At 47.3% G+C, this 21,809-nt stretch overlaps 1 long non-coding RNA gene across 1 annotated transcript; it reads right to left on the bottom strand.

Annotated features, from left to right (window-relative positions):
- Positions 1-4,511: 4,511 nt before the first annotated feature.
- Positions 4,512-21,672, bottom strand: LOC119402397 (uncharacterized). Its single transcript, XR_005185786.2, has 4 exons — positions 21,599-21,672; positions 11,384-11,494; positions 5,558-5,806; positions 4,512-4,638 (listed from the first exon to the last, which is right to left on the bottom strand). It is a non-coding gene; the product is annotated as an uncharacterized LOC119402397 (long non-coding RNA).
- Between the last annotated feature and the right edge of the window lie 137 nt (positions 21,673-21,809).

Below are 21,809 nucleotides of genomic sequence, written 5' to 3'. Positions count from 1 at the left end.
CGCACAGTGCCTGGGGTTCGATTACCGCTAGAACCCAGTCTTTTTTTCTTTCTCATCCCGCGCGATAGCTGCGACGAACAGTGGCGGCGGGCAAGGTCACCAAAATTGGCTGTTTGTGATCTCATAACAGTTTACGCTGTAAAATGATTACAAAAAAGTTACTGAAACTTGTGGCATTCGTGAAGCCACGGTACAGCAAGTATAACTGTATCGACAGTGAAGCTGAAAGGGTACGTCACAGTGCTCCTGCCTGCCATTGTGAGTTCAATCCAGTTGAACCCGTATACGCACAGATGAAGCCAGGTGCGGCAGCCAGCAATGTCACGTGTAAGCGGACAGATGTGGAGATGCTCCTGGTGTAAGGTTCCACAAAGACAACAGCAGAACACTGGGCGAATGCGGTTCGGCATGTGATCGACACGGAATTAGCCACCACGGGATATGGTAGTACAATTGCGCATGTTCAACCCATGATCATGCATCTGAGCGAAGATGACATGGTCTCTGACAACTGCATGTCTGGTTCAGATGCGTTTCAAGAAGTCTAAGGCTTGCACTACCGGTGACACCCCCACCCCTTCAGTTAAGGTAAAGTGCTCCATTTCGCTTAAGTATGTCCGTTTCTATACGGATTCTGGAGGAGCCTTCATACATAGCCCTAAAGCAATGCCGCTTGTGTGTATTTTATTTATTTATTTACAATACTGATACTCTCCTTCGACAGCGTGGCAGTGGTAGTCCGGTCTACGGGCTTTGTATATAAAGACAGATCGTAAACCGATCTGCCATCGGGGATGGAGTGGACTGCTTGCAACGCACTGCAAGTAGACAACCGGTCTGCGCTCGTGGCGTTTCTGAATGTCTCTCTCACTTGTGTCTTCTGACGCAGTTCAAGAGAGTTTATCGTAAACGAAAAAAATATTTAGACCTCATTACAAAACACAATTACAAAGGTGCAATGATATTTCATGATTCATTTCGAACATTAATGTTCACGCCAAAGTGGTCCGCCAATAATTGTTCCTCACAAAAGAGGCCCCAATCATCTTGAGATTTCGAAGTTCGTATTCAATGGACAGACGCATACGTACCCCGACAGTGCCTTCCTCCCTCTTCTTTCTTTTGAATCCCTGCATCCCTTTCCCCCAGTGTAGGGTAGCAAACCGGACGCGCGTCTGGTTAACCTCCCTGCCTTTCATTCATTTCCTGCCTCCTCCAAAGTCCGTTTTGGGCGATGTCGTGCCCTTTGTACACTCTTCCCATACAAATACCAGAGCCCTTTCTCTCCCCATCTGCTGCCTTCCATGTTGCTTAGTCGTTTAGTCTCTTTGAAACCAATTTTCAAACCGTTGAAGTTGCTGCAGGCTTCAGCACACCACGTCTGCATGTCGTACAGTAAATTATAATCCGTACTTTATTACACTCAAACCTCATTATAAGTCACATCTGCCACGGAAATAACTTCGTTATATTCGAAAATTCGTTATGTTTATTTGTAATACTGTATGTGATACTAGACTTCACCTACTTTGTTATAACCGGTAATTCGTTATATCCGTGTTCGTTACATCGAGGTTTGAGTGTACTGTTACACCACGCTATTTTTAGGCGTAGGGTAAAATGTAGGGTAATAAAAATAGTTGTGTAGGGGTAAAGTACGGTAATTTTAACCGCGACGTAGGGTATTTTCCAAAAATTGGTTCGCAACACTGCTGTACATGATGCGACACATTGCCTCGCAGGCAGACAAATGTTTGTCCAGAAAATGTGGCACTCTCGTACGAGCAGGTGCCTACGCTGTTTCATACACCAGCTGCAACGCAATGGCAGCTAGCGAGACTTCTTGCAATAGATGCGTTCGCACCAAGAAATAGTTCAATTATTTTACCACCCGTAATGTGATCTTTTTTGTTTTTAGACTGAGTAATAAATGAAGATGCTGTGTGCCTTAGAAATAAACAGACCCCATTATATATACGGTTGTCAGTATGTTGTTCCGGATCGCTTAGCGTATCTTTATTTTCGCTTCGTGGCCTCCGCGATCAGTTCCGGTAGCGCGCAGCCAGAGCCCATCGCGGACGCCACGTTTAAGACGACGAAATCCTAACGCAAGACACGCAGACTTACACATTTCGCTGATCGAACACCTTGCATAGCTTCCACAGCATTGCACCGGATGTATGAATCAGAGTATAGTACTATCTCACGCCAGTCCAATCAGAAACCTGTCCACTGCGACAGTGTTGTCCTGTATGGATGCTGCGATGAAAATCTAACAGCACAAAAAACTTATATATAACCAATATTTTCGATGGGTGCTGGGTCCTTTCATTCAAAGGGCTTTGTGCAATAAGACGAAAGGAAAAGAACATACCAGTACTACATCATCAAAGTCAACTCCTTTATTAAAAAAAAAGAAAAAAAATCACAGCATATCCACGGGGTGAATGATGATGAGTGGGGCGAAGGTACGGAGGGAATCATCTGTAAACCGTGAAACTCTTCCGTGAAATGCGCCCAGTACATAATATAAAGAGTGTGAAACATCGTGTATATATTAAACATCAAACTTTTATTGTACTGTTGGTTTACGTGGTCCCTTCATTATCACTTGTGATCGGTGAAATGCAAGGAAGAAGTCCACTCCCGAGCGAAAGAGCGCCAAGAGCGACCGCATTCCCCGCTCGCCCTGTGCGAATTAAAGGCAAGGCTAGAGGGAAGACAGGACGCGCGTTCCACGACGCCAGGTCGGTAGCATGCCCAACGAAAGCCAACGGAACGCGATCGTGCAAGTGCTCCGGCTTCGCATCGCCTCATGGTTCCATTTAGCGTCCCAAAACCAAACATATTGCTCAAGGTGTGCCTTGCGTTTTTCGTAGAAATAATTTCTTTATCATGTACACTAAGACAAAAAGTTGAAAGCTCACTAGAGTGTATCGCCCGCAAAGTATGTCTTTTAGTGTGATTTAACTCTCGTACGGCAGGGTCCTCGCGCCGTTGCCGGTCCACCTCGCCCGTTGACGATCGGGCGAGGTGGCTACATGCAACTACTACCCTACTACTACTACACTTTAAGAAAAACATCTGGCGTTCTTTCGTTCTGCTTTTACAAAACATCTGGCGTCTTTCGTTGGTTTATTTCATCAATCAACGGCGTTTTGAACAAAAGTTTTATTGTTTAATCACGCACAGGAGAAATCTCACCAGGCACTACCTTGGAGGTAAACAATGGCTGCTAATGGCAATGAGAGACAGAAGAAGTCGGCTTTTAGCTAACACTTACACTTCTACTTCTACTAACGTTTCCTACTGGAACATGCCAATGGCTGCTAATGGGGAATGAGAGACAGAAGAATTCGGCTTTTAGTTAACGCGCACGCTGCGAATTTTTTATTGTTCAACAACCCACAGGAGAAATCTCCCACCGGCACCACCTTGGAGGTCAAAGCGTAAGACTTGTTACTCACTACTACGACCACTACGAGGGACGAACGGGTGCCGCCTTAAGGAGCTTCGCCCCTAAAAGAGGGGGCAATATTTTACTGTCATGTATAAGTAACCACTGTATGCGAGAACAACAATACAAAAAAGAGAATCTATGAGAAGACACAGGCATCGCCAAATTAGGCCATCTGTACCATAAAAGGAGAAGCCGTTTCTTTTAATGTCAGAAGACACTGTTTCGTTGCAGAGACCACAATATATGGGTCAAACCTTTACAAAGCACGCTGAAACACAGCAATAGGAGCCATGCCTTTTCACCAAACTACTACGCGAAGACTTGCACCCCAACAGTCGCTTTGTAGATGGTTAAAGGAGCAAGCCCACAGGCAAACAAAGCCAGCACGGACAATCGCTAATGTTGATAATTCACTGCCACTTGGCAGCGTCGTTTGAGACTTTATGTATATTAGGCAAAACTGCACACTGTCGAGCGATGCCGGCTGGTACAGCCGAGACCCGCAGAGGATGCTGTTGTACACGTCACGTTGACAATGTTTTGATGCCAGCCAGGACCCGGACATAACTTAACAGTGCAGTAACACAACATTGATTACATCATCTGGAAGCCTTTCCTCCCTACGTGTAAAGAGTGAGAGCGAGTGTGACTGCTACGGGTGGCATGAGTTCTGTGCTTTACATTCCCAAGCTCTCTGTACAAGGGGGCAATTACTACTGGTACTACCTGGCACAGGGTCCCGACCCGTGCCTCACCACAGCCATTGAAATGGGGCACAAGAGCGCTGCCCGACATTTCAGTGACGCGGCAGGAAAAAAAAATAAGAGAGAAAAGAGAGAGACACAGACAACACATGTCGATGACGAGCAATGCACCTCCCCCCCTTTGTAGGCCAGTGTTCTTCAAAAGAGAGTCTTCACAATAAAATGAGGGGAGGAGGCTGCAACTCTGCTCTCCCCCGTGCTTCAGCCGGAGCGCCCCGCCTCCGCGGGCCTCCTTGACAACGGGCGAAGAGCCGCTCCTCCTCCACCACCGGCAACAACCCGAACCCCCTCCTCCCCCACACCACAGGTGTGCGAGGCAGAAGTTGACTTTGCGGCGACAGGTCCTCCTCAACGGCCCCAGCCAAACTCCTTGGAGTCGTCCTCCGTTACGTCGCCGTAGCACCAGAGGTTCAGCTGCGCAAGTGGAGGGCACAGGCACAATGAGCACAAGCAAGCCCAAGCATTTGACTCATTTAATGCAGAAAATAAAGACTGGAAGGACAGAAGGTTGCGCAAGATGGTAGAGATTGATTGTAGAAGTAAAGCATGGCCGCAACAGGTAAACGCACAGCACAAATGCTAACTATCCTCATTAGAGGTCCTAATGTTTGTACAATCAGCTTGATTTCATGCATATTTACAGGAAGATTAATTCATTTAGCTATTCTGCTCTTCCAAAAGCAACTCGCCTTTAGAACAACCTTCCTAACACCATTAGTTCCGAGCGTGACCAAGATTTCAGCCATCTTCTAACAACACATTTGTTAAAATAATTCTGCATACCCTAAAAATTACATAGTTCTTTTCATTGTATCTTTCATCATTTAACTGCAATTTTACGTTAAATAATCTTTTCTAACAGCCAAGTTATGTTGTGTTAATTCTGTAATTATGTTTGTCTTTTATTGAGCAAATTTTATTGTATAATGAGCTGTGATGGTACAAAGTATTATTTCTTGCCTCTTCGGTTTCTTTTGTTGTATAATGTACAACGCAACATTAACTTGCATTCCCACATATGTTACTGTAATCTTTTTTTTTGTTCTCACTTCTGCATATATTTGCACCTCTTCCAAATGTTTTGTAATTATTCTAATAAAGAATTTTTGGGGGAATTCGTCAATTTCGTTATATACAGGTTTAACTGTATAGCCGGTCCTGCACTGTAAGTGGTTACATTACAAATGGTCTGAGCTGTAGTACATCTATTCGTTAGATTCGAATACTCTGAAATTTTGGCAACTGCAAACTCATGTCAGAGTGAATTCAATTACTATAATATTCGTTTGAACATTCACGCCGGCCTAGTGGTTAAGGAGAGAGGATGACTGACCCGCTTGGCCTTAGCCGAGTCCCTGGCGGCCACGTAGTCCTGAAGCAACTCCTGGAGGTGCCGGTCACGGCGCTCCTCCAGCAACACCCAGCCCTCCTGCAGCAGGGTCTTGCCAATGTCGGTGCCCGACGGGGTGAGCAGCGTGACAAACTCCTGGCCACCCACGCGGTACTCCACGTTGAGCTGCAGCTGTGGCTCACCTGACACTTCGTCCTGGAATGCCTGCACGGCATCCTGTGCCTGCTCGGGCTGCAAAATATAGTGCAGTAAGGAAACAGGGACCATTCACCGATGCCACCTGGGCAAGCATGTAGACAAATTACATCACTAGTAACAAGAGACACACAGTAAAACCCCATTACAACTAAGCCATATCTGACATGAAAACATATTCATTATATAAACATACCGCGCAACCTCATAAAGTATACGCAAGAAAACTTTGCATGTGATCATACGCAATCACATGCAGAGAAACTACGTGCCAACTGATACTATGGCTTACCCAAAAGTAAGAAATATGCAATTACCTGCATGTAACACGAAATATGTTTGACAAGAAAACCAAGAAACATTTTTATTCTGTGGAATGGGATGCCGGAAATCCATCACTCTCGTTTGCTGTTTCAGCGGCCTCGCAGCAGTAACTGCAGTTTCAAAGCCAGCTAAGTGGAAGGCTGATTTGTCCATGAAACCTCATCTCATCCAGTGCTCGCGCAGCTTCCTCTAGTCAGGGACATGGCACATCCTCCAGCTGGTTCGAACCGAAGAGATGATTGACGCGGCAGAGGTGAGGGCTCCAATTAATGCCTTTCGGACCTGCAATTTGGGCAGTAAGTCCAAAAAATCGGACGCCGAAGAGTTTCAGCGCCCGAAATTTCAGACATTCTTATACATTGACGTCTATGGGGCTGGTGACGGTGCCGCGAAAGCGTCCAAATTTTTGAGCATGTCCGGAAAATCGGGCGTACGAAAACTTGGCAGTTGACTGTATTGCACAAATATTGAACATTGTGTGCACTTCTGCTGCATCCGCCCTATGGAAGCTGGGCTCCGCAATGGTTCCAATAACTAGTTCCGCGATGCCTAGTTCGAGCTATGCATATGCATACAATGTATACCGTTGTATACCGTAGAACCTTGTTGATACGTTTCCGCTTAGCATGATTTCCCGGCCCCTACGCTCGCAATCGCCAAAACTAAAAATAATCCAACAGAGCTACATGTTAATGCGTTCCGGTTAATATGTTCCAAAAAAATGATTGTTCGGCAGCAACGTTCAGCACCGCGGCAAAATGCAGTCGTATGATACGTTCTGCAGCCAAAAACTCTCATTCAGGTGTGCAGAAAGGCACCTCCCATGTACTTGTGAAGCGCCGCTGTGCCTAATTTCCCCCCTCTGTGCCTTCTCTGAATTACTAGACCGTCCCCCTTCATGTCTTCTATGAATTGCTTGATTTCACCCTCAGCCTTTGCCTCAGCTCTCTGTCAACCACACACCGACCCGAAGTAGGCGGTCACGCTGGTCTACAAATCTTCAAACTGCTTTCAAAAAAGAAAAAAAAAGTGTTTTCTATAGCACAGTGGTTTCATTCTGCGATTTCGTTGAGCACTGTAAACCCTTCATCTGCAGCACGGTACGTAGATACGTACTTGTTCCACACACTCTTGTTCAGACCCCATGGCTACAACAGCCTGGGGAACATTGCAGAGCTAACAATGCGGCAAAAAGAATGGATGCTGTCCAACATCTCCAGTCCACCATGGTTCGGTACGAGACCTACGAAAGCGCACATGGTTCACTTGCCATCATCGCTACACAACACGCCTCACCACGTAACCATAGCAGTGCCGCCATGTGCCCAGTGCGTATGGCCGATAAGACATCATTTCCGCCACGCTTTTCTCCCAGAGCGCAATCATTTTCTGCCCACCGCACGGCACACTTCCTGACAGCATGCATTTTTGTCTGGCTGGACAGTTCCGCCTACCTGCCCGTCACCAGAGCCTGCCAGGACAAATTTGTTCGGGAAGATTTCTGGAAGGCTTCTGGCTATCAGGCGCCAAAAAGAGACGATGCGCACTCACTGCCATCATTTTAAGGACCCGACGGATCACAGTACGGGCACTTGGGGACTTCACCTTCGGTTGCCATACGACGGGCGTTATGTTCTAAAGCCCGTTTCGCCACGCGAGATGGTGAGATTACGAGTGGCGGCGAACATACCGCCACATGTCTCAAGTTAAAAGAGAACGCTAACTGATCAGCACGTGTGCGTGACGTAGTATGCGATAGCCATGAGCAGCTGTCTCTTTTGGGGACTACCACTTTCGCGGCGAGATTTCGCATCGTGTTGTACCTCGATTCTTGCATGCACTGCACAGAGTTCAACTTGCTAAGCCGTTAGCGGCACGGCAGTTTTGTTTATGGATGAGGCGAGTCGCTTGATCTTGCGAACATACGAGATCGTATCCCAGCTGCGTATGCTTGAGAATATCGCTTCAGCTCTTCGGCAAACCTACCCACGTATTTCCAAGCGGGCCATGCAGAAAGAACAGACGCTCACGCGGGACAAAGTTTCATTTGCTGCCACGGCGGTAGCGTTTGTTTACGTTTACGCTGGCTGTCCCATCGTTCGATTTTGCTATCTTCAGGCATCTTCGGGTGTCTCTGGATTTCAACACATGTGACCACGACATTGTTTCCTGGGAAGTTCGAAAATCGAAGAGTCCCTCTATGTTTCTTGAAAAATAAATGCTTTTTGCCCCTGCACCTCAAAACGGTCTTGTCAGCCTGAATTTTTACTGTATTCGGATTACTATAAGTTTTCCCGGACAGTACGTTTATTTTTCTTCTTTTTTTTTCGGAAACTTATCAACGAGGTTCTACTGTACCTGGAATCTTGCAAAGTCCATACATAATCAGTTGACCATAGGAGCACGAGACTGCAGCCAAGGACTATGATAGGCATTCAACAAGTGAATAGTACACATTAGCTGACATGCACACAATGTACCGTTACGGCTTAGTGGGTAACAAACCATTAACTTAAAGGAAAAGATGGTAACCAATGCATTAACTAAAAGGAAAACAAGCTCGGGGATTCATCTTAACTACGTTCAAATAGAAACTATGGCTTATGTGGGTCTAATGAGATTCCACTGTATATTCGTAACACTGTCAATAGCAATACAATTCCTTTTACTTTGTCATAATAAAAAATTCACTATACCTGGATTCGTTATCATGATTAAACTCGGCGCAACAGATACGAGATACAAACAAAGAATACACGAGGACAGGCGCCGGACTCTCAACTGATCCTTATTCAGGTTGACACACTCATATACATGCACGTGGTCACACACACAAAAAAAAACATGCAAAGGTAATAAAAAACATGCAGGGTTCTATCACGCTTGCCTGCTCAAATACAAAATTTCTTTTTGCTGCAGGGCGATGGATGGAACGCTGATACATGAGTTGCTGTTATGAATGTGAAAAGCCTCTATTATCTCGCGAGTTCCCTGTTTATTATTCCTGGCGATGATGTTGGTTTTTTCAATTTGAGGGGCGCACCCGCACTCTCTGCAGTGCGCGCCTATATGTGAAAGGCCATCGGTGCTGCAATTGGCCTCATGTTCCTTAATTTAACACTGGCGCACCTTCTGGTTTGTCCTATGTATACAGCGTTACAAGACATGGGAAGCTTATACACAACCTCCGTGGCGCAGTCAGTGGCTGGGGATCGGTGGTTGACACCGCATCGTGCAGTCTCCTTCTCATTTCTTTCTCTTGCCTTTTGCTGACACGTGTGCATATTCGTTCCATCTGATTAAGCACAGCAAAAACTACTTTAACACCGAATCGGCCTGCCACATTCTTCAACCCTTGCGACAATTTATGCACATATGGTACTACAGCTATTTTCTTGTTGCTTTCCAGGTTTTTGTTTTTCTCGTCTCCATTCCCTTCAGTCTTCATTAATCTGATTAACTTTTCACATGTTCTGGTTACTACATGTTCCGGGAAACCGGTGCACTCCAACAGGCCAACTTGCCTAAACACGTTTTCCTTAATTCTATGACAACATGTCTTCTGGACAGCCGACCTCAAGCATAAACTGGCAATGCCGTCCTTCACTACTTTGGAGTGGGCTGATGAGTAATTGAGAAGACCGTTTTTGGAGTGTGGCCAAAATTCCCAACATACATGACCAGGCGTCACGAAAATCGCCAAATCAAGAAATCTTAATTTCTGCTGCTCCGGAACCTCATGCGTGAACTTTAGGCCCATGCCTTCCTGCTTGAACAGCTCTAAAATTTCATTCATTGTTATTGAACAACGACTCTCATCTATGAGCACTAAATAATTGTCTATGTAACAGAAAATCCTAATGTTCTGATGTTAGTATCTCATTATACATTAGTATCTCGTTGTGACGTTGTATCTGGTGTCCATTGCACCGAGTCATGAAACCATATTAACTTGCCCAACTATCAGTGTTACTGGATTCGTTATACGAGATTTGACTGGAGCAAGAAACACGTGTTGTAGAGAGGTATTCTGTTACATGCAGTGATGCTACTGAGGACTTATGATTTGGAGCGATTTTTCCAGCAGCAAAATTTTCATTCTGGAGCACTTTGTAGTAGCGAAAATTTCCATCTTGGAGCACTCTGGAACAGGTAATTTTGCATCTGGGAGCACTCTGGAGCAGCTATTTTACACTAGAGGAGCAGGCTGCATTTATACTCAAGCACCTGAATAATTATTATGGGGCTCTTACGAAGCGCTCGAAATATTTCGATGCATTGCAAATCTCAAGAAGAAAATAATCTCAGGAGCACTCCATCTTTCACTCAATAATGCAAAAATAATGATGTTATGCAGTTAAGTGTTCTGAAATAGCCTCTTCAGTGATTACTTTCGACACTAGCAAATAAGCAGATTACTGGATCAAAAAATTGATACTTTATGAAATAACACTCTAAATAGTACAGCTATGTGGTTATCAAACACCGCGACATACAACAGTGCCTCAATGCCAACAGTGGCAATCAACAATACAACAGTGCCAACAATGCCAATAAACACATACAACAGTGCCAATAAACAATGCATACGCTGGCCAGGACCGGGGTATACGTCCGAATTATTCGATCTTCTGAATTAACGAGGATCAAATTAACGAGCTTTTACTGTACTCACAAAACAGACAAAATATCACTGGGAGAGCCAGAGTAGCCAATAAACAAGTCATATTGATGACAATGTTGCAATAAGCTGCAAATTCAGATAGGCACTCACGGTTATTGTAAAACTGCATTAAAATACAGTTCCAAGACATTATCTGCCACAAATATTCAGTCACAGGCATCTATGCATGCGGGAAAATGGAACAAAATGGTTTCTGGTTTGAAATTATGGCATCACACGTTTTTTTTCACTCATGACTATGCACAACGCTCATGGATTGAAATGCGACATCAAAACCTTTAGTATAAAAAGTGGTAAGTGTAATTGTTTGAGATTACTGCATCATGTCACTAAATGTAATATCAGCTCCGATACAAGTGCCCCAGTCGAAATTACGCTGATATGACATGAAGACAGTGGTAACGAAGGTACGTGCATTATTTAGCCCTAATCTGGCATGTCTCAATCCGTGAGTGCTGTACAATGCACGTCTGTTACTACTTTGTACACTGCGCATAAATACCACCACCCACACAACAGCTCGTACACTTGAAGGTAGTGGCATAACATTCGCCCATTTAGCTGTCTTCGTGTGTATGAACAGGGAACAGTGGTGGACCACTTACATCATTCGGAAGTGCCACCAGAGCCAGGCTGTACTCCCTCGCGGCTGCCGGGATGTCTCGAATGCCGAGGGAAGGCAGGGATGCCAAGGATGAGGGATCCACTGTGTCTCTCTGCACACACACGAAATGCAAACTTTGTTTACTTACTCCTACATAGTGCAGCCCTGATGGGCTATTGAAGGAGCGGATGTGAATACAGAATACTGAACAATAAAGACCACATGAATACAGTTAAACCTGCATATAACGAGCCTCCATACAACGAATTCCTCAATATTACGAAGTTTTAGATGCGAAGCATCTTATGGCGGAGCTCAAACCGGTGGTGTGCGGCATGACCACCTTTACTGCGCATGTGCAAACCCTCTCAACACACTTCCTCCCCACTCACCCTCTCCCATTTCACCTTTCCCCCTCACCACTCCCCCTCTGAAACGTGGGCTCGACATGCCGAAACGCTGCTTCGCATTGCCTCATGGTCCCCTATAGCGAGAGAAGGTGTGCTCCCCTCCTGCACAACGCCGGGATGTGCGTCCCTTCCCCCTCTCTATCCTCTCCTAGGCTCCCCCCTCGTGCGCCTGAAGACCGCGTTCCCCGCTCGCCCTGTGAGAATTAACGGCAAGGCTAGAGGGAAGATACGACGCGCGTAGTGTTCTTCGCGTTCCACGACGCGAGGTTGGTAGCATGCCCAATGAACGCCAACAGAACGCGATCGTGCAAGTGCTCCGGCTTCACATCGCCTCATGGTCCCCTTTAGCCGGAGATGGTGTAAATTTTTTTTCTATTCCCCACTGTTACTCCAAGGAAGCACATGTATTTCCTCTATGTAACAAAGTCGCAGCGGGAGACACGCTTGATATGACAAATTTTCGCCGCTAACAACCTAGGGATTTTGTCCCGAATTTTGTCATTTTGGCACGAGCAGGAGCCGCATGCATCTTCTGCAGTTACCCCGCCGATGAGAGCGCGAAGCAGTGTCGTTGCGCATGGCGCGCTCGAAGCCCCAGTGACTGCCAGGCGAGAGCTCGTTTTTGAGTGCAGGTGTGCGTGAGGTGGGCAGGCAGCTCCTCGAGTAAGCTTTCTTGCCGCTGCGGGCACCTGCGCCAGCGTGCCCCACAGCTCGCGGGTGCCACCACGCTAACCGCGCCCGCTTTCTTAAAAAAAAAAAAAGGCTTTTGCGTTGACAGCGCCACTATTCGATTGTTGCAGTAATCTTTTAGCTGCACTTCGTTAACGTGACACCAGGTGACGCCACTAAAAAAAATCCTTCCTCCGTGCAATGCTGTTGGAGTTCGCGCTGCATATGGAGTTCGCTCTTCATTTTCGACAGCGTGCGCGCGTGCATGGTTTCACTGCGCATGCATAGAGCAGCCCCTGACGACATGTAGCTTTGTATTTTTTTTTAATGCGGAAAATTGTGTCGTCACTACCGAGGCAAAGTCAGATCAGGTGCTGATGGCAACTGTCCACGGCCACGGTGATGACTGATCTTCGGAGGTCGACTTGGCACATGCTTTGCCGTCTTGCGTAGCGCCGCAGTTCGAGAGACCGTGGCCTCCGAGATTGGCTCCAGCAGGCATGTTGTCGAAGCCAATCTCGAAGGCCACGGCTAGACGATTACGGAGCAATGTTGTATTGATGTCCTACGAACGTTCAGTATTGCCATACCTCACAAACAAGCAATAGTGCAAAATAACGCAGTTTTTGCTGCTAAATAAATGTTTTCAGTGAGCTCTGCCTTCAATACCCCTTGTGTTTAATTTGTGGGTTTCTTCTAGGAATTTTCATGCTGAGACTGGATATAACGAAAACCTGTTTATAACGAATTTTTTTAGGGAATTTGTCAGCTTCATTATATCCAGGTTTAACTGTATAAACAAGCAAAATGAAACCGATGTTCCTACTATTCAATAGTTTCTAAGAATAAACTGGAAGGAAGAGAATGAGTAGACCCAGGCAATGAATTCCAGTTTTCGATTACACAAGGAAGAAAGCTGTAAGTCGAATCCCACTATAACGAACTCCACTACAACGAAATTTCCATCACAACGAATAATTTTTGATTCCCCGTCAGCCACCTATAAGAAACAATGCGAAAAATGTCTCGTCACCACGAATACTTTTCCTCGGTACTTCCACTTGAACTAAGTTTTCGCGAGTGCTATCACATCAGGAAAAGGACCTTGCCTAGGATTGCTGTCAAATTTCGCTAGCAACTTGACCATTTCTCGTTGGCTTGTGACTTCCAGAGCCGTGCAGCCGCATCACAAGACCCTCGTCTTCATCGGAGACACGTTTTCTGCCACCACACACGCATCCCGGTAAATTTTACGCCATTGAGACGCTCGACGACAGGTCGTCCAACTGCCATGATGCTGCCGGCGGGTTTGATGTGTGTGCGGGCTGCGGTGGAATCGTTCTGCAAGAACTCCCACAATGTTTCTGACATAGCGCTCAAAACAAAACGACTGCTCATCGTCACTAGCCCTGTGATCATGAACGACAGCCGCAAAGTTATGAAGGCACCCACGCCGTCCAAGCGTAACTACACTCAAACTTCATTATAACAAAGTCTCATCTGCCACGAAAATAACTTCGTTATATCCGAAAGTCCGTTATAAACATGTTTTGTAACACTGTATCTATGACAAGACTATTCTTCAATTACTTCGCTATAACCGATAATTCTTTATATCCGTGTTTGTTATATCGAGGTTTGAATGCACATTCTGCTGCAAGTGAACACAAATGTGGTCGTGCCGACGCAATATATTGACCACAAAAGTATGCGCGCACCCGACACGCACTGACCCAAAGCAATGCTGCTTGCCGCAACGCTGCGGACAAAACCGCGGTAGACATGATCAAGAATAGCATTAACGCAGTTCTGATGGCACGCACACGCCCAGCCTGCATGCACTGAAAAGGGAACTCTGGTTTGCTGCAATCGCTGCGCAGAAAACTGCAGTCGCTATCATCGCTATCGTCAATAGGGAACCCAAGCTCAAGTTTGCGGCGCGACAACAGCGCCGCGCCAGCCGCGCTGCGGCTCTGTCGAAAAGCTCTGAACCTGCGCGCGGCCGACTCAGCCCCTTTCACGGCAGCGGTAGCGCACGTGCGCACGCGTTCTTCTCTCGGTGCGGGTAACTGGGAGGCCGTCAGCTGGGTACGTTGAACAGAGAGGCTTGCTGTGCGAAGCTGCGCACTTCCACGATGGCAGAAGCGACCCTGCGGAAGCGCAAGCGTGGTCCGAAGTATTGCGGTTTAGTGGCCAGCCACAACACTGCAGACAAGGCACATGATTCACGTGTTAAACTGTATCGGTTCCCGGGCGTGTCGCACGAGAAATAAAGGCGGCAAGCGTGGATAGCTGACAGCGCTGTCTCGCCTTCTATTTTGGCTGTCTGAGTTCATCGCTTTTGTTCGTTCCGACTACCTGAATCGGTAAGTAACGGGGCGCATGCACGCAGCGACTACAGTAATGATTACTCGCTGTCTTCTCGCATTGTTAAAGTCCAGTTACGGTTGTAGGTGAAGCAACTTTGTGTTTTGATTCCCCGTGCTCGTGAGACCTACCCGTCGTTGTTGAACGTTCACATTCGCGTTATACCGTTAGCGTTGCGCGGTTGGTTGAATTCAACTGAACTCCGCACATTGTCAAAAGTTCGGCGCCTGCATTTCACGCGTCGGGAAGGCTGCTTTATCACGCCGGAACGGACGTCTGTGCATTTTCAGCAAGCTTTGACATCGTTCTGCAGGTTTGCTTTGTTTTTGTCACTTTATTGGGGTGATATATATTTAAGCCGCTAAATATAACTGGCACTTAATACATGCTTTGCAATTGCAACCTTGAAGTAACCACCTTCTGACTTTGTGCGATTTTCTAGCCGCGTTCACGCAACAGGTTTTATACGCCTGTCAAGTCGATATCATAAAAAGAGACTGCAAGCATGATGCGAGAGCTGAAAAAACGAGGCGAGCAGTTCATCTTGCTTCACAGTGGTTGAAGCTCAGCTAGCTGCCTCGCGTCTTAATCGGCGGATGATTCTCCAGCGGCACGGTGGACTTGTCTCAAACCTTCTCAGGAAGCAGTGCCATGGCCGTATAATCTTTTTTTCGCACGCCGCAAACGTTTGTTCACGAAAGTGCACGGCTGCTACTGTAAACATGCCATATCAAAACAACAATCATATGATTCGTAGTCCACGCCGCAGAACATCGATAGCGTGTACGGCTTCATTTCGGAGTGCATGTGGACCATTATTCATCTTTAACATGACAGAATGAGACTTACCTCGAGGTATACAGTAAAACCTCGTTAATTCGAAGGCCTCGGGACCGAGAAAAATATCCCAATTAAGCGGGATTCCCAATTATCCGAAACAACGCGAAATCAAAGAAATCAGCCAGAAAACGTGATGTACGGAAGTCACACCTTTATTGTGGCAAGTCAGCCTACTTGGAGAAAAATTCCTCCATGCGTGACTGACGCGTTCGGTAGTTCCCAGCACTGAAAGTCATATTTTCCAGCCTGTCAATGAGGCGCAGCATCTCAGCCTCGCCGCCGTTGCACTCGACGAAGCTGCGCACAACACTCAAGGCATCGATGACATCCGCCAAAGGGGGTGCTCGGGAGGGCTCGTCATCGCTGTCAACATTAGAGGCCGAATCGGTCGATCTCGCAGCTATCTCGCTGTCGATGTCGGCGTAACACGTCTGCACTGTGCACTCGACATTTGCGTACTCGGAGAATCCGATTGGAGTGCACTCCTCGTCCGCGTGCAAAGCCTCATATCGAGCGCAGAGAGTCTCCCCTTCTTCATCAAACGGGCAAGTGACAGCGGTGACAGCAAACTCAGCGGAGGTTGCCTCTTCTTTCACAAAACCGGCGTGCTCAAAAACACCGTCGAATAACGGTGGCCTCCACCTGCCTCCATGCGTGAACAATGAGGCAAATACCACCGAGGAGGTCAATGTTATACTCCTTTCCGTTGTCATAGCAAAGGAGCATTCGCTTCAACAGATTGTAGCGATATATTTTCCTGGTATGGTGTATGACGCCCTGGTCCATCGGCTGCGATAGCGACGTCGTGTTCGGGGGTAGAAAGACCAGCCTGATTGCCTGCAGGTTCTGAATGTCGCCGTGAGCTGGGCAATTATCGACGACGAACAAAACGCTGCGCCCTGCGGCCGCAAACTTGCGGTCAAGGTGCCGCACGTATTCTTCAAAGAGAGCAGCCGTCATCCAAGCTTTCTTGTTGTTTTTATAGATCAGGTCATCCTTGGATGGCAGTCGTGCACTTTTGAAACAACGAGGCTTTTCTGTCTTCCCAATAACAAGCAGTGGCAGCTTGTGCTCACCGCACATGCTTGCACCAAACAAAACAGTGATTCTATCTTTGTTCTGTTTCCGCCCCTTAATGTCTGCCTCCTTCAAAGCGAACGTCTTCGTAGGCAACATTTTGTAGAACAGAGCAGCTTCATCAAGGTTGTAAACATCTGCTGCTTCGTACTTGGCGAGTAGTGGAGCCAAGGTGTGCTGCTTCCAGCCGTCGACAACAGACTGATCCGCGCTGCCACTCTCGCCACAAACAGTCACGAATGTCAGGTTGTTGCGCTCCTTAAAGGGGTCATGAACCACTTTTCCAAGTAATGATCTAATGGCCTCAATATCGGAGTGTACTGCCTCCCGAATCGATTGCCGCAAAAATTTCTCGAATCCGTCAAGAATCAGCGGAGTTACGGGGGTTTGGCGCATGCTCCCAGCGCTTTATCTCTTTTCTCGTGCCGACGAGCGCACTGGAAGCTAGACAGGGAGGGATGGCATGGGGGAAAGAAGTTACGCCAGCGCGCGTCATGAAACGCGATCGCTCTCCCGCTGTGATTCGCTTGCGCGAGTGCGGCTACCGTGTACTGAGGAGTGCGGCGCCGGCAAGTGGCGGCGCCCCGCGGCAAGAAGCGCATCTGATCCGAACGCCGCTCTCGATTTACGTCGGCTATCGGCCAATAAGCATGCTATGTCTCTTGCGACGTACAGCGGACAGACGCCCCGCCCACCGACGAGAGTGAGAACCGGCCTCTGTTTGAAAAGAGGGTGCCTGGGGAAACGGCAACTTCGCGCTCCGCTTGTGGCCATTACGCGGCGCGCACGACTGTAATATTTGGCAGAGCAGTTCATAGCCGTGTCAGCTTTCCGCAGGATGTGTTTTTTCAATCAGCCCAAGGGGTGCTTCATGACCCCTTTAAATCGGCAAAACCATCCATTGCTGCGTTTAAACTCAGAATGTCCAAGTTGCAGCGCCAGCTGGTTGGCCTTCTCACGCAATATGGTCCCATTCACAGGAAGGTGTGCTGCGTTGGCTTTCTGCAGCCAGTCGATCAGAGCTGCTTCAACGTCGGCGTACGTAGGCGGGCGTACTCGTGTACGCTTTGACGAGTGCGTCTTGCTGTAAGCATCGAGAATTTTCTCCTTATTCTTGATGATGTTGCACAGCGTTGACAGAGGCACGTGGTGCATTTCGGCGAGAGCCGTTTTCGACGCCGTCGACTTGCTGGCCTCTTCGATTAAGCACACCTTTTCGTGCAGGGACAAGCTCTTGTACTTAGGCATCTTCCTTCCAAGCACACCTCAATCAAACTAATTCACAGGGAAGACACTCAAGCGGAGACAGGAGACAAATGGAGCAGTCGCACCGAATCGCACAATGCTCGCCAGCCGACATCCAAATGGCACAAAGACTCCACAAAACATTCACTTCGCTAGAGTGGCTAACATCGCTGTTGAGATGATGATGATCATGATCGCAACCGCACGCATCGCCGCCTGGCAATTGCTAAAACATGGCGTCTACGACGTATTTCCGGTAAAAAAAAAAACATGGCCTTCGAGATCCGTACATAAAAAAATGCATGTTTTAGTTACAGCCTCCGAGATTCGCAACACCCTTTGCATATCTCGGAAGTCGCGGCCAAGTGTGCCAAATAACCGGGAAGTCGCAGACTGGCCGCACCAATTATCCGGTTAAATTTACATGTAAAAATTTGGGACCGCGCAAATAATACAAATTATCCGGGATTCCCAATTAACCGAGTACAAATTACCGAGGTTTTACTGTACGTCCTACATGTTGTAATCGCGACTTGGGAAATGCATTTCGCTTTGAGTCGGGCGTGGTTGTCGTCGATCGCCTGCTCTTCACCGTTAACGTGATAGCCTTTCTCATTTTATCAAGTTCGCTTTTCGGAAGCGCCAGTCAAGCTTGAAGATCCTTTTGAAGCCGCACTGCACGCGGTACATTGTGAGACGCCGCAAGTGCACCGCGAGAGCTCTGCACGTGCACGGAAGCGAGCGGCAACGCGGTGGAGAGAAGGGAAAACGCTCGCTGATCACGCCCCAGTTTCTCTTTTTCTGCCAGAGATGGCGCTGCCTGTCAAGAGCAGCAGCGCCGCTAAGCGTTGCTTGGGAAGCCTATAGCGAATAAGCTTCGAAGGTATGCAGCCGTAAAATGGTACGAGGCGTTATGGCTTTCCTGTCGTTCGCTTACTAGTGCGGAACTTTGACACTTAAGTTTACAGTTGGCCTCTAGCAAAGCTCTGGCATGCTCCGAGGGTAGTCTGAGTATCGTATCTTCTCGTGTATAACTCACCCTGTATATAACCGGCACTCTCCACTACAAACCGCGGGAGGAAGAAAAAAGATACCCGTGTATTGATGCAAAGCTGCCTTCCATGCATTGAAGTGAAGGTGTGCCGTGTAGCCAACTTGTGCACCGAAATTCCCAGTACAGTCAAATCTCATTATAGCGAACCTCAGATTACAGTAAAAGCTCGTTAATTCGGATTTCTAGGGACCGGAAAAAATGTCCGAATTAACCGAATGTCCGAATTATCGAATGGTCGAAATAAACACAATGAATGCACGAGTTTTTTCAACATACCTTTACTTAACAAAGTAATCTCGGATGCTTGTCTGTTTTCGAGCAGAAATTCGCGCGGACACAATTTTTCTGAGCCTTTCAAGGTGCTCAGCAGCTCGCATGATGTCTGCAGTACCGCAAAAGTTTCACCCGTCATCCACGCTTTTCGGTTGGCACGGTAATCCACGGAACCTTTCCGATAACGAGAAGCGGCAAGCGCTCTGTTCCCGTCACGTTGGGGGATAAAAGTACGGTTACTCGTTCCTTGCTTCTTGCCGCCGATTGAAGGATCCCTTTTCATCACTCTTCATCACCTCTTGTCGGGAGAGCACGCAAAATTGTTACTTTGGTGGTGAAGTCCTTGGCCTCGTACTTGGGCCGCTTCGCCGGTGTTGCCATCGGCGGAGAGTGCGGTCGCACGAGAAGTCAGCACAAAAGCACCAGCACCGATCAAGCTAAAGGAGCCGTACTGAAACGTTCCTCGATAAATCGGCGATCAACGATGCAGCACACCAACGGGAACAAAGCAATAAAACCCACACGCGAAAAAAAGGCGTTCAAGCAGTCTCAATCCAAGCCAAGTCGATAATTGATGTCCATGGCGATGCTGCGTTTGAGCTTCACTTTTGTTCCGAATTGTTCTTTTTTCGTTTTCGAGCCTCGCCAGCGGCCCGAAAGTCGCCGAATTATCCGATTTGCGGTCAAATCTGTCCGAAATAACGAGCGCCCAGTCTCATAGAGTCATGCGTATATTTACAGTGACCAGATGACGTGTCCGAATTAACCGATTTTCCGAATTAACGAGAGTCGAAATAACGAGCTTTTACTGTATAGTTGAAATCTTGATGGCATCTGTTGCATGTTCTTCTTTGTCCGGAGTTTTTTGAGGAAGGAAAACCTGAACTGTGGTATTATCCGTCATAGTACCGACATTTGGGGTGTGCGAGCCTTCCCGAAGTTTAATAAAAGCATTAAACCTGAGCATTCCAGCTTTGTAAGGAATCATGGTGAAAATTTGTTGCAATGGTAGTCCTACATTTAAAATTAGCCCCTCAGTTTGTGTGTTAGGCTGTATGACGAGCACGTAGCAGGTTATTTACTGAAGAGCGCGTAGCAGACGTATGAGGGTACGTAGCAAACGTATATTTTCTGCTAGTGTTACCTAAGTGGGTCTTAATCAGCTACCGTAGTTCATTGATAGGCATTTCTCAATGAACGAAAATGGATCTGTGTTCCGTCATTTTTCTTTGCCTAAAAAGGCAGAGCACAAATCTGCAACAACCATAGTGAACTGAAATTATCAAATTAGGGAAACCCTGTAATGAGTTGTTCTTGCAGTCTCTTCCAGGCACTACAGTGCTGCCCAAAGCCTTTCGGAAGAGGAAGCGAAACAGGCCGCCAGAACACCAGGCTTTTGGCTGTGCCAGAAGACAACCAAGTTGAGGCGAGGGCAGAAAAAATAAACAGAGAAGTCATTTTCATTTCCATACTGTGTAAGGCTTATGTTTTCGCCCGTGGCCATGCAAACATGCATGTTTTCATTCACAATGCATTTAAGGAAAGGCAATTACACCTGGACCCGTCGTGCAAAAACACACCAGCCCGGTTCTTGCCAAAACACGCCAGTCCGGGTCTCAACAAAACACGCCAGTCCGGTTCTTGCCAAAACACACCAGTCCGGTTCACACCAAAAACCGGTCGTATACACCAGACCCGGGACACCCGCCAGAAACCGTGTCTGAATTCCCGCTCTGGTGGAAACGGGAAAAATACGCCAGACACGGCCTGGTGGATTTTTTCGACTGGGAAGAATGCTAACCTATACGCTTTTGAGGGTCACGTTACCTAATGACACATAAATGCACGCCTAAAGAAAATACCCCTAGATACACATTACTTCTCCCATTGTACCGATTCACGATTCACCGCACAACGCGGTGACAAGATTATTCGTTCAGAGCTCGTGCGAAAGAAATGAATGAAGCTTCAGTTTCATGGCGTTACTTTAAGTAAGTTGACAAGAGTAAATTACATTCATAAAACGCATGACAATGATGTGCCTGACGAAAATGTTGGCTCCTTTCAGCAAATATTAACGTAGAGCAGTGCGTGCAAGCGAGCTAATTACCAAAACTTTATAAAACTACCGACTACGTTCTTGACAAGCGTCATGCGCGAGAACAATCCACACGACAACCGCATACAGTACCAACACGTTATGCGATTTTCTTCGGCGACAACGCGTACTGCAATAAGACCAACTCACAATGTACGAAGCGTAACGTTCAATATCACTTACCTCTGGCAAGAAAGCACGCCGGCGGCATACACTGCAGGCTGACCGTCGGTTTTCAAGCGATGCACCAAGCGAGGAATGGCCAAGCTACCCGCGCCCGGCAGCGCATTTACAAAGGCGAGCGAATAAACCCCCCCACAATGCACCGCGCCACGGCGCTCTCTGGGGCTATGCATTTTGGCCGGCCAAATTGTGTCAGGCGGCTGCCAGTCCC

This window comes from Rhipicephalus sanguineus, chromosome 8, assembly GCF_013339695.2.
Source record: "Rhipicephalus sanguineus isolate Rsan-2018 chromosome 8, BIME_Rsan_1.4, whole genome shotgun sequence".
Lineage (NCBI taxonomy): Eukaryota > Metazoa > Arthropoda > Arachnida > Ixodida > Ixodidae > Rhipicephalus > Rhipicephalus sanguineus.
Note: the sequence above shows the minus strand (reverse complement) of the source record. Positions and strands in the feature narration are given on the sequence as shown.